The following is a 12,512-nucleotide window of genomic DNA, read 5'->3' as shown; positions in this document are numbered from 1 at the left end:
TTTGTACATTTAATAAGGGCTACATAAATAGAACAAATGCTATGATGATCAAATGTACTGAATAGTTAAAAAATATAGACTTCAACCTATAACTTGTAAATGACTCCAATATCACCATGAACATTCATATCAGGATAGAAGTTTGTATCTGCACTGACAATATGGGTTATTAGATGTATCCATTGTGCAAATGTTAATTTGTATGAGAATACTGTAAAATATCAAAGATATATGCATTGTGATACCCTGAAATATGTTGCTGTCTTTTTAATATAGAAACCAATAATGTATAATAAAAAGGGCATGAGCAACTTAAAAACTAGAATGAGCCCTACTCTAACATTCAAACAATTTAGTATTTGTTAATCTATTGCCAGCTTAAATTCTAAATTTAATAATGCTTAAACAATAAATACAAGATAAAACATTACAGTAGCAAAGAAATCTTCTGAGTATTGGTTCCACAGTATGCAAGACTTAAAACCTGCCAGATTCTTTCTCTCATCCATAAAGTTTCACCTTCACTCATTATCATTATTATCAACAATATTACTAGCAAAGCTGCAACCCTAGTTAGAAGAGCAGGATGCTATAATCCCAAGGGCTCCAACAGGGAAAAATAGCCCGGTAAGATTAGGAAAAGAGGAAATTAATAAACTATACGAGAAGTAACAAACAATGAATATAAAGCATTTTAAGATCAGTAACAACGTCAGAGTAGATCTGACATATATAACCTATCAAGAGAGAGACTTATGTCAGCCTGTTCAACATAAAAAAAACATCAGAAGGAAGTTTTAACTTTTTGAAGTTTTGCCTGTTCAACTACCCAATTAGGAAGAACATTCCACAATCTAGTCACAGCTGAAATGAAACTTCTAGAATATTGTGAAGTATTGAGCCTTATGATGGAGGATGCATGACTTAGTACTAAGTACAGGATGGTACAGTCTAGGCTCCACTTCTGAAATGGCGTAGCGCAAATCAGATTCAAGGTCAATCAGGCGGTTTCGCGATTTGGTTTTGATCTCAACCATGCTCGAAAACGTCGACTCGTACAGGTACATGGAGGGAAATGCAACCAGTAGTGTGAGCGCCGCCACAGCAACGTGAGGATACGAACCATGCATAGTGGCCCAGAATGCGTTCAGGCTTTTCTCCGCAAAAACAGCTTTTGCTGCGGAGTCATGCACCAGGTCAAGAAACTGATCTTCGATGTCTTCTGCTTCCTTCGGGAAGTTGTCAACTCGAAAGCTGAAGGGATCCCTCGTGAACTCCATCATTGGGTTGTTGCTTTTGAAGCACTATCGATTATTTGTGGGTGGAAACAAATTCACGAAATGTGACAACAAGACAGTGGTTCTTCTGTCCGACCGGTCATTCCCCACTTGGCAACTCCGCCATTCCCCACCAGCAGGTTAAGAACCACTGGTCTAGGAACATCTAAATGCAAAGGATGGTCAGAATTATGAAAAATCTTAAGCAACATGCATAAAGAACTAACTGAATGACTGACATTAATATCTAGATTAGGAATAAGACATGTAATCATCATCTCCCACACCTATTGACACGAAGGGCTATGATTAGATTTCACTAGTAGTCTCTATCTCGAGCTTTCAATTCAATACTTCTGCATTCATTATCTACTTCACGTTTCACAATCCTCAGCCATGTAAGCCTGGGTCTTCCAACTCTTCTAGTGTCTTGTGGAGCCCAGTTCAAAGTTTGATGAACTAATCTCTCTTGAGGAGTGCAAAGAGCATGCCCATACCATCTCCATCTACCCCTCACCAAGATCTCATTCACATATGGCACTTGAGTAATCTTTCATAGTTTCATTTCTGGGTCGACCTGTGACGCCCGGTGAAAAGAGTCCTTCCTTACACTTTTCTGATATAAATACTGTACTTCCAAATATACCAGAGAAATTAAAGTATGGAATGCAGATGTTACTACCCTCGCGCGAACACCTTGTGGGCATCGTTTATAAAGCAGGGGCGTGTGAAAACCACTATTCACAGGCTGTCTCCCATTTAGGTAATTCCTTCATCAAAAGGGAGGGGCGTAACAGAGGCCCTATCTACTTTACCTGAACTATCCTACCGACGCCCGATGCTAGCTCCACCTAAACAACATCCTTCTGTTGGACTTCGTAAGCGCCGTTTTGTTTGTTGTGTGCCGCTTGGATTTTCAGCTTTTTTCAAGTAATTTCATCATGACCGAGGCTCTTCTTACTCCTGCACCAATGTTAAGTACCATAGATTGTTTTGACAGGTTTTTAAGTACCGGGCTAATGTTATATTAATTCATTTGAGTGTTTTTTAGTCCGTACAGTTTTGGCCTTCCAGGATAATGGCAGCCATTATTCTTGTACGGTTTGGTGTTTTCTTGTTTTGCCCGTAGGTACTCTTGTCATCTTAGGTTCATAATCCTTTTAATTTCAGGCCTTATGCCATTTATATTATGATATTTTGAACCGGTTATATTTCCAGTCTTGGTACTTTTTAGCGCTTACGAGTCCATATCCTGGCGAACCAAGAATAGCGATCGAGGCTTTGTTATAGATGAGTTGTTCCGATTGGCGGTATCATATTTTCATCAAAATTTTACTCTTTTTTCGTTCTCGTTTCGCTATTCTTCGTTCGCCTCTTTTTATTATTTTTTGTTGGTCATGGACCTTTATTTGTAATGTGAGTTAAGGTTCGTTTTATAGTTTTGTTTTAGTGACCACGAGAGAGAGAGAGAGAGGGGGAGTTCCAGTTTTCTGTGCATACGGTCTCGTGTCTCCCTCTCTCTCTCTTTTATGTTAGTTTTACCTAGTACGAGAGGTGGGAAGCCCGTTTTCTGTTCATACAATCACGGGTTCTCTCTCTCTCTCTCCCCCCTGCGGGAATTACGGTTTGTGTTTATTTTACATGTTTATTTTGTGGTTACTTTTAGTGTATTTTGGGGTTAGTGTTTTGATAGGTCCTGTCGTGTGGGAGTTATTCGGATGGCCCGGAGTCGTTATTAATTCCCCTAGTTCCATCCGCTCCCCGCTACGGCCTCGGGAGTTGGTCCGAACTCCTTTACAACTACGCCATACCGGGAGGTGGGAACACGTTCCCTTCGTTTGCTATCAACTCCGGCTTCGGCCCTCCCCACACGACTTATTCTCCCCCCTCCTCCGGGAGGTCTCCTTCAGAGTATTTCGTAGATCATTCTACTTTATATAATATAATGGGGGTATTTATTAGTCAAGGACCTACCATCGGGTCTCCGGCATACCCGGAGACATTCCAATCACTAGTTACTGTTCTTGTGTAATTACTACGAGCTCCGGCTCACACTTTTATAGTTTTCTCCGCCTCACTACGGAGTGGATCACTCGATTAATTATTGTAGTATTACACAGAACTTCGGCCCCCTTTCAGGCGAACAGTAGATTTTATTTTACTCTCAGACTCTTTATAACCTGTGTTGTTATCTCAGAGTTTCCGAGAACAGACGGACTTATGTCTTCTTTTTATTACAGAAAGTGCGATGTGCTGCCAAGGGTTGCTCCGCCTCCTTTAGTGATCCGGTAGGCCATGATGTCTGCCGATCTCACGCGCATTGCGCCATCCCCTTCGTCCGTGAGCCGGGCCAGTCCCCTTACATGGTGTGGTTCCCAGAGGCATGCATGCTGTGTTATGACCTTACGTCAATTCTGTGGAATGACGACGTGAGTATTTTCAATATTAGTTGTTTTGTTGATAACATATTTTATGTTGAATTACTTGAATTCTTTCTGTATTACTGATATTTGGTACTATCGGGGATTCTCTCCGTCAGTCTCTATAATATTCTCATCACTTCCAGGTCGACGAGGAGGTTCTCCGGACCGCCAGAATGAGCCTCCGGTCCTGGGTCTCAGGCTTTGGCCGTAATGCTCCCTCTGGATCTCCCTACCTCCTTGATGATGACATGGCCTCCCATCTCTTTCCGGGCTCCTCCTCTGCGGCGGTTCCCTCTATCTTAGCGGAACCTATCATGGAATCCATCAGAGCGACTATCTCCCAAAACGAGAATCTACTCTCAGGAGACGTCGCCGATCTGAATATTGACGTTGAGCCCATGGATGAGCAGGTAAGTGGTACGGAGTTGGCAGACCTTTTTCTCTCACCCTCTGTATCTCCTGCTTCTTTCCGCGGCTTTGATAAACCTCAGGCTTCTACTTTGGATCCCTCTCTATCTGTACAACCCAAGGTGAAGCCCCTACGCAATTACAAACCTAAGTCTCGTACTTCAGCTTCGCCAGTCGTCATATCTCCGGTCCCAGGACCCTCCACTACTCCCGACATCCCTATGGGATCCAGGCCTCATCCTCCCAAGAAAGGAATGTCCACTAAGACTAAGGCTTTGTCAGAGATCAGTCCCTCGGTACCACCGTGGACAGAGATGATGGAAGGTTTAGCGAGGACTCAGATGCAGTAATCGGGGGCAATATCGGAATTGAAGGATAAGGTAGGCAATATACTTCGCGCAGGGAACCAGGCTGCGCCCCCGGTAGCGCCGGATCCTTCTAAGTTGTCTCCTTTCGAGAAGAACCACCCATGGAGGTTCGCGCTCCATGCACCCTACATCGATGGTATTCTAACCCTAGAGGGATTCGGGACCCGCCCTCTAGATGATCTTGAATTTTTCCCTCCGGGGCTCCAGTTCTCCTTCAATGGTTTCGCCCGGCTGAAGGAACATGCTCTTGTTAGGATGGATAAAGTCCCTAAGGAGACTGTCATCTTCCCTAAGGAGCAGGCCCAAGCCGTATGGGCTAGGACTCTTGCTGACTGGGGTTGCGTCAACTCTAAATGGACCCAACCTAAAGGTCCCTATACTATCTTTACCACACCCCAATCCGTTCCGATTCCTTTTACGGATAAAGTGGCCGAGTTGACCATGCAATCGGCCAAGGAAGGCTCCCCTGTTCCTGTCCTCAAGGAAACGGACTCCACCTCGCTGCTTCTTCCGGGCTCTTCCCCCCTTTGGAGGGATGCTTCGTATACTTTTTCAGTGAATAAGCTCGACCCGGACTGCGCCTCATCTCTCTTCTCTGAGAAGCTTCCCAGGCTACCGGATCGCCTTATCAAGTCAGAGCTTGACGCTCGGAACAGACTCGCTAGGTCGGTTCACACCATGGTCTCAGCAGAAATGTTAGCCTCCCTATACCCGGATGAGTCTCTATTCAGGGTGTTTGCTAAGAACAACCTCCAGACGTTCCAGTTCGACCTGCACGATTTATGGACATCCAGGATAAACTGCAGGAAGTATGTTCTGGCGGAAGCTTCCATTAGGCATGAACCGAATAAGCTCATAGCCTCCTCCTGTTGGGGCAAGAACCTGTTTCCACAGGAGGAAGTAGACAAGGTCTTGCAAGACGCGGCTAGAGCTAACCAGAGCTAGCAAGTGAGATGGGGCCTTTCGACTAAGAGGAAGGTAGACTCAGGGAAGCAGTCCTTTTTCAAAAAGAGACAACGCTTCACCCCATACATGACCAGTCGTGGCCAGTTCCATCAAGGCCCTCACTCGTCAACTCCTTCTACTTCTAAGACAACTACTCCGCATTCTACCCCTCCACCACAGGTGGTCTACCTTCCTGCTCCCCAGGGTAACCACCCTACCCCCATGGCTCCTTGAATGACCTCCCAAGCCTACAATCCAGTTTACGAATCCTCTAATACCTTTCGAGGATACCTTAGAGGCGGCAACAGGGGTAGAGGGCAGTTTCGCCACCGAGGCGGACCAAGAACCAAAGGTCCTCGTGGAAGACAAGGGTCTAAATTCACCCCCTCTCAATGAAAGGAATCAGGTAGGAGGGAGACTATACCACTTCCGGGACCATTGTACCTTCAGTCCTTGGGCCCACAGCATAGTGTCCAAAGGCCTCGGTTGGAAATGGTCACAAGGTTCTCCACCTCCAGCAGTGACCTTCTTCCAGAAACCAACTCCGATATTGGAAGAATACACCAAAGAATTACTGAAAAAGAAGGCCATAAAGAGGGTACGGTCACTGAAATTCCAAGGACGACTGTTCACAGTCCCCAAGAAGAATTCGACGGCGTTAAGAGTGGTCCTGGACTTGTCGAAACTGAATTCTTACATTCTATGCGACAAGTTCCGTATGTTGACTGTCTCGCAGGTATGGACCTTACTTCCCTGTGGGGCCGTCACCACCTCTATCGATCTTACAGACGCCTATTATCACGTACCTATAGCTCGAAACTTCTCCCCCTACCTCGGATTCCGCCTAGGCAGGAAGGCCTTCGCATTCAGAGTCATGCCCTTCGGTCTCAGCATAGTCCCCAGGATATTTACAAAACTGGGGGAGACAGTGCTCGAACAACTCAGGAACCAAGGGATCAAAGTAGTTGCCTATCTGGACGATTGGCTAATCTGGGAGAAGTCCATCTCGGAAGGCAACAAAGCTACAGCCAAAGTGATCCAAGTCCTCAGCCAGCTAGGCTTCAAGGTCAAAAATCTCGTCTACAACCGGCAAGCCGTTTCGAATGGTTAGGCATCCAATGGGACCTCAAAAATCACAAGCTCTCTCTTCCTTCCAAGAAAGTCAGGGAGATAGCTGCAAAGACAAAAAACTTTCTCAAGCACAAGCAGGTGTCCAGAAGAGCCTTAGAAAGAATCCTCGGCTTACTTCAGTTTGCGTCAGTGACAGACCTCTTTTTGAAAGCCAAACTCAAGGGTTTGGAGAAAGAGGGCTACTATACATTTACGAGACAAAATCTCGTCGGTTCCCTCAATCCTGAAAGAGAGACTTCGGCCTTGGTCCAAACCAGAGAACCTTTCCAAGTCGGTTCCTCTGCATTTCCCTCCTCCTCAAGTGACGATCCATACAGACGCGTCTCTGAGCGGCTGGGGGGGGGGGGGGATATTACAACCAATAGATGTTCCAGGGCTCCTGGTCACCCGCCATGAGACACTTCCACATCAATGTGCTAGAAGCTATGGCAGTGTTCTTAACCCTGAAGAGGCTATCCCCTCCACGGTCCACCCACATCAGGATAATCTCAGACAGCACAGCAGTAGTGCACTGCATAAACAGAAGTGGATCAAAATCTCCCAATCTCAACCAAGTCTTGGTCTCGATTTTCGCCTTAGCAGCAGAAAAGAACTGGTTCCTGTCTGCGACTCACCTTGCAGGAGTCCAGAACGTGATTGCGGACTCGCTATCCAGGACGAGTCCACTGGAGTCAGAATGGTCTCTAGACGTGAATTCTTTCCAGTGGATTTCCAGGCTGGTTCCAGGCCTCCAGGTGGATCTATTCGCGACACAACTGAACCACAAACTCCCTTGTTATGTGACCCCAAACCTGGACCCTCAGGCATACGCCATGGACGCGTTAACCCTGGATTGGAACCATTGGAAGAAGATTTACCTTTTTCCTCCGGTGAATCTTCTGATGAAAGTCCTGCACAAACTATGTTCCTTCCGGAGAGCAGTGGCTTTAGTGGCACCGCACTGGCCAAAGAGCAGTTGGTTTCCTCTCCTCCTCGAGTTGAAACTCCGCCCCTTACGGATTTCATTCCCCAAGCTGACCCAATTAGTCCAAACTCAGACTGTGTCAGATTCCTCAAGAATAGCCAAAACCCTTAAGTTTGTGGAATTCATGAAGTTTGCAGCCTGCAGGGATGCAAACATTGACCCAGAAAATGTCCTCTTCATAAAATCAGACAAAAGGGATTCCACAATTAGACAATATGATTCGGCCATGAAGAAGTTAGCAGGTTTCCTAAAAAATTCAGATCATTCTCGCATGACCTCTAATTTGGCCATCTCATTCTTTAAGTCCCTGTTTGACAAGGGACTGGCAGCTAGCACATTAACCACGGTTAAGTCGGCTCTAAAGAAGATCTTCCTCGTGGGTTTCAATATTGATCTGTCGGATTCCTATTTTTCATCTATTCCGAAGGCATGCGCTAGGCTCAATCCTTCGGTACGACCACAAAAGGTCTCTTGGTCTCTGAACGACGTATTAAAACTAGCTTCGGACACGGATAACGAATCCTGCCCCTACATCACTCTTCTTATTTTTAACGGCTTTGGCTTCAGGTGCTAGAATCTCAGAATTAGCAGCTCTTTCACGTAATTCCGAAAATATGGATTTCCTCCCGTCAGGCGAAGTTCTACTTTCCCCAGACAGAACTTTCCTAGCTAAAAACGAGGACCCACAAAATAGGTGGTCCCCTTGGAAGATTACTGTATTCCTCTTCCCCAGGATACTTCTCTGTGTCCCGTCACTACACTAAAGGCTTTCTTAGCCAGGACCGCCAACCGCTCGTCTGGACCCTTGTTTCTCAGAGAACAGGGAGGTACTATTTCCATTCAAGGCATCAGACAACAAATCCTTTACTTTATTAAGGAGGCTAACCCGGAGTCATTTCCTTATGCTCACGATATCCGATCAGTGGCAAACTCCATCAATTATTTTCAGAATATGAAGTTTGATGACCTGAAGAAGTATACGGGTTGGAAATCTCCTTTGGTTTTCAGACGGCACTATTTATAGAACCTACAGGCCCTCAAATTCCCCACAGTTGCAGTTGGGAGTCTTATCTCCCCTCAATAATCTCTCCATTCTTCCTTTTCATCCATCTCTCTCCTTCTCCCTCCTGCCTGCACTCCTGCCACTTCGCCGCACTCATGGGTCGGTCAATTAGCCCTAAAATTATGTTAGCATTTCTTTGTACCCTGGTTATTACCTGTTAGTATGATTAACCTTGACTTATTTTATTTCATGTTTATGTTCTTTAGCCATGTAAGGATTGATTTTGTGTTGTGATTGATTCAAGGGATGATTCTTTGCTTCTCATTTTTTTTGTTACTCCATCTTTGGGATTCCTGTTTGAGCTAATGTGTTTTATTTTTAGTTTGACTACCTTAATATAGTATTTTGTCCTTGGTACATGGTGTTTGACTTTATCCCTTTTATTTGATACGGTTTTTGGGCTTGGAAGGCATTCTCTGGTACATTTTCACCGGGCGTCACAGGTCGACCCAGAAAAGGGATTTTGATAAAGGAAAAATCTATTTCTGGGGAGATACCTGTGACGCCCCGTGAAACCCTTCCCTTACGTTGACCCACCCTTTCTCCTTTCCAAGCCATAGTTCTTGCAGAAGGATGTATTCTAGGGTGGCGGTAGCATCGGGCATCGGTAGGATAGTTCAGGTAAAGTAGATAAGGCCTCTGTTATGGCCCTCCCCTTTGATGAAGGAATTACCTAAATGGGAGATAGCCTGTGAATAGTGGTTTTCACACGCCCCTGCTTTATAAACGACGCCCACAGGGTGTTCGCGCGAGGGTAGTAACCTCTGCATTCCATACTTTAATTTCTCCGGTATATTTGGAAGTATTTATATCAGAAAAGTGGAAGGAAGGACTCTTTTCACCGGGAGTCACAGGTATCTCCCCAGAAATAGATTTTTCCTTTGTCAAAATCCCTTTTCTAATCCTGTCCTGCCATTCATATCCGAATATTCTTCCACGAGGGTTTTATCCTCAAAACTAAAACCTGTTGGATATTGTTTCATTGTCATACAGTATCACATGATGTCCATACAGTAACACCGATCTCACTAAACTGATATATAGCCTGATTTTTTAAAGTAATTTCAGGCGATTGGATTTCCAAATTTTACTAAACCTAGCCATTTGTTATTTTCAATCTTTCATTTAACTCATTCTAAAGATCCTATATTAGAGATCATATTTCCTGAATATTTAAATGATTTCACCTCATTAATCCTTTCTCTTTCCAATGATATTTCCTCTTCCGTTGCATATTCCATTTTCCTCGTCTCTGTCTTTCTTCTATTTATCTTGAGAAGACATTTAACAGACAGTGTTAATATACAATTCTGCAGCTGAAGATCAGACAGAACAATGCTGTACTTTCTCCAGAATAAACTGATCGCCAAAGACTTTCTCAATAAGCCAATTTTTGGTGCAATTGAAGAAGGAATAGACAATGTGTTTCTCAAATGTAAATTTGCAATCAAGAATCTGCTAAAATATAAATGGAGTCATAGAGAGTTAAAGAAATATCATTAATAGAGAGATCTGGATGTTGAGGAGCCACTATCCTCAATCTACTTATAATCATACTTTGAGTTTTGATAGGGTTCAACATCATGGCTCATAATTTGCACCATGTACTAATTTTAGCTAGATTTCAATTAAAGGATTAAGCTAATCTAGATCTACGTTCAGAAGATGGAATTGAGAAAGAAAGTAGTTATATCTGCATATGCAAAATTTCTTTATAGGCCAAACCACATATGTGTATATAACAAGTAATGGGCAAAGAACACTAGCCATAGGAACACCATATATCACATTCCTACACTCACTATGATGTCCATCAACGATAACTCTTTGCAATCTATTACTTGACTTAATACAATAATGATGCTAAAAAAGACCCACCCACTCCCAACTGTTTGAGTTTGAAGGCAAGGGCCTCATGATTAGCACGGTAAAAGGCAGTACTAAAATCAAAGCCAACCATACTTACTTCCTGACCACATTCAAGGGATTTCTCAGATTGTAAGAAGAGCATCACATGCTCCAAGACCTTTGCAAAAGCCAAATTGTAAATTAATAAATAGATGATTACCTTCAGTATACCTATTTAGTCGTTTTGCTAAAAGATAATAAAACACTTTAGATATGGGAGTTATGGAAATTGGGCAGCAATCAGCAGGGCTTGAGCTACCACAAACATGTTTACCTAATGTGGTGACATTACCAATTCTCCAACAAGTGCAAAAAACCTCTTCTTGCTAACTTGAAGAAAATAACAGAACTTAGGAACTAAGAAATTAGTGGTCATAACAGAAGGAAAAATACCATTTGTGTCTACATCTCTAAAAGTATCAAGGTTCATCCAGTGTTTTAAATTCACGGAACCAAAAGTTAAACTAATTATTAGGGCCTCAGGAAAATATGAATGAAGAAGATCTAGTTTTTCCTTACTCAGGTTACAGTACTGTCAAACACATCAGCAAGAGTCCTTGACTTTTTCTTTGGACAGTGAGTGACAGAGCTGTGTGGTTCACGTAAAGAAGAAATGGTTAACTCCACACCAAAGAGTGCAGATCTAAGGGCAACCCACCATGTATGTTCCTGGGTTATTCTAGAAAGGGTTCCTTTCATGGTTAAGTTGTATCCTAAGAAGCAAAGTTAGCATCGTTTTAAGATTACGATATACATACTGTATGCTATCTTTCTCTCCCTTCCATATCAAGTAATTTAACAAAATTAAAGATATGGGATAGTTTGGATGTATTTTCTGATATGCTAGATACACATTTTTGCCAAAAATGAATGTTGCCTTTTATAGCTTCTTTTCTAAATATGGCATAAATCTTATCAAAATACAGTTTCAATGAATTAATTTCTATGGCTCTACCAATGAGTTTGTTTATTATACCTATTAACAAGGCAGGTGTTTATTATACTTATTAACTGTATGGGAGAAGTACTCAAGTTTTTAAATCTTCTATCTAAGGTGTATAATTTTCTTCCAACTGCATAGTTTTCTTTCATCAATTGGGATAATGTCTGACCACACACAGACCCTGTGCTTCATTGGTCCAGCATTAGTGAGAGGTATAGATTTATCAGCTGCCTTTGTGATAAAGTTTACAAACAAACAATTTTTTTCCATCATGATCTTGTGAATGATTAAAAGGAAGCACTTAACCTGTATAAAACTTGAAACTTTTCCCAGTAACCTCTATTTGTATCATACAATTGAATAAGAGGAGTCTGACATAGAAAATGAAAGCGAATGCTAGACAGTGTGACATCGGAATATTAAGAATCATGGCTGTAGCATGATGGGAAGATTATATTATAAGGAATTGTTGGAGACATGTGGTGTCCAAAAGCTGAAGAACCTAAAGACTGAGGTGGATTGGAGATTTGGTGAGAAACACCTAGTCAGAAGAACAACATATATGGAAGTAACATTGAAATTACCAGTAGTAAGGCCTAGAACATTATGGAGAAGTGGGAAAGATGAAGATCTTGCCCTTAATGGGAGTTCAGAAAAAGTACAGGACACAAGCAAAAGTAGGAAACATTTCCATGTTGAAATATTTAAGATGATGAATATGATGAGTTTTGAGATCATCTCACAATAAATAAGGCAATTTGTGGTTACTGGGTTATGAAAAAAAAAATCAACTAAAAGCCCATTGTGCAGTACTGTGTATAAAAAAAGATAATTGTGTTTTCAGCCTTTTGCATTATTTAATAAAAAAGATGGGATCATTAGCTAATTGTGGTAGTCACTCTTTGCAAAGACCAGAAATAAAAGTTGTTTGACTTTGCCATATTGTTTTGAGTTGGGAGATCATAGTTTTAAACAGTACAGCAACTATGCAACTACAAATTTGACAAAAGTAAAATATTTTTCTAAGGATTCTAACAGAAGCATTTTGACTTGAAAATTACAAAAAATACATAATTAGAAGG

General features: G+C 42.5%; 1 protein-coding gene across 6 annotated transcripts in view; it reads right to left on the bottom strand.

Moving 5' to 3' along the window:
- The window catches only part of babo (TGF-beta receptor type-1 babo), a 419,621-nt gene that overhangs the window by 58,456 nt on the left and 348,653 nt on the right, over positions 1-12,512 (bottom strand). The window lies entirely within an intron of this gene.

The sequence above is a fragment of the Palaemon carinicauda genome, chromosome 8 (genome assembly GCF_036898095.1).
Source record: "Palaemon carinicauda isolate YSFRI2023 chromosome 8, ASM3689809v2, whole genome shotgun sequence".
Lineage (NCBI taxonomy): Eukaryota > Metazoa > Arthropoda > Malacostraca > Decapoda > Palaemonidae > Palaemon > Palaemon carinicauda.
This window is presented reverse-complemented; position numbering and strand designations above follow the sequence as displayed.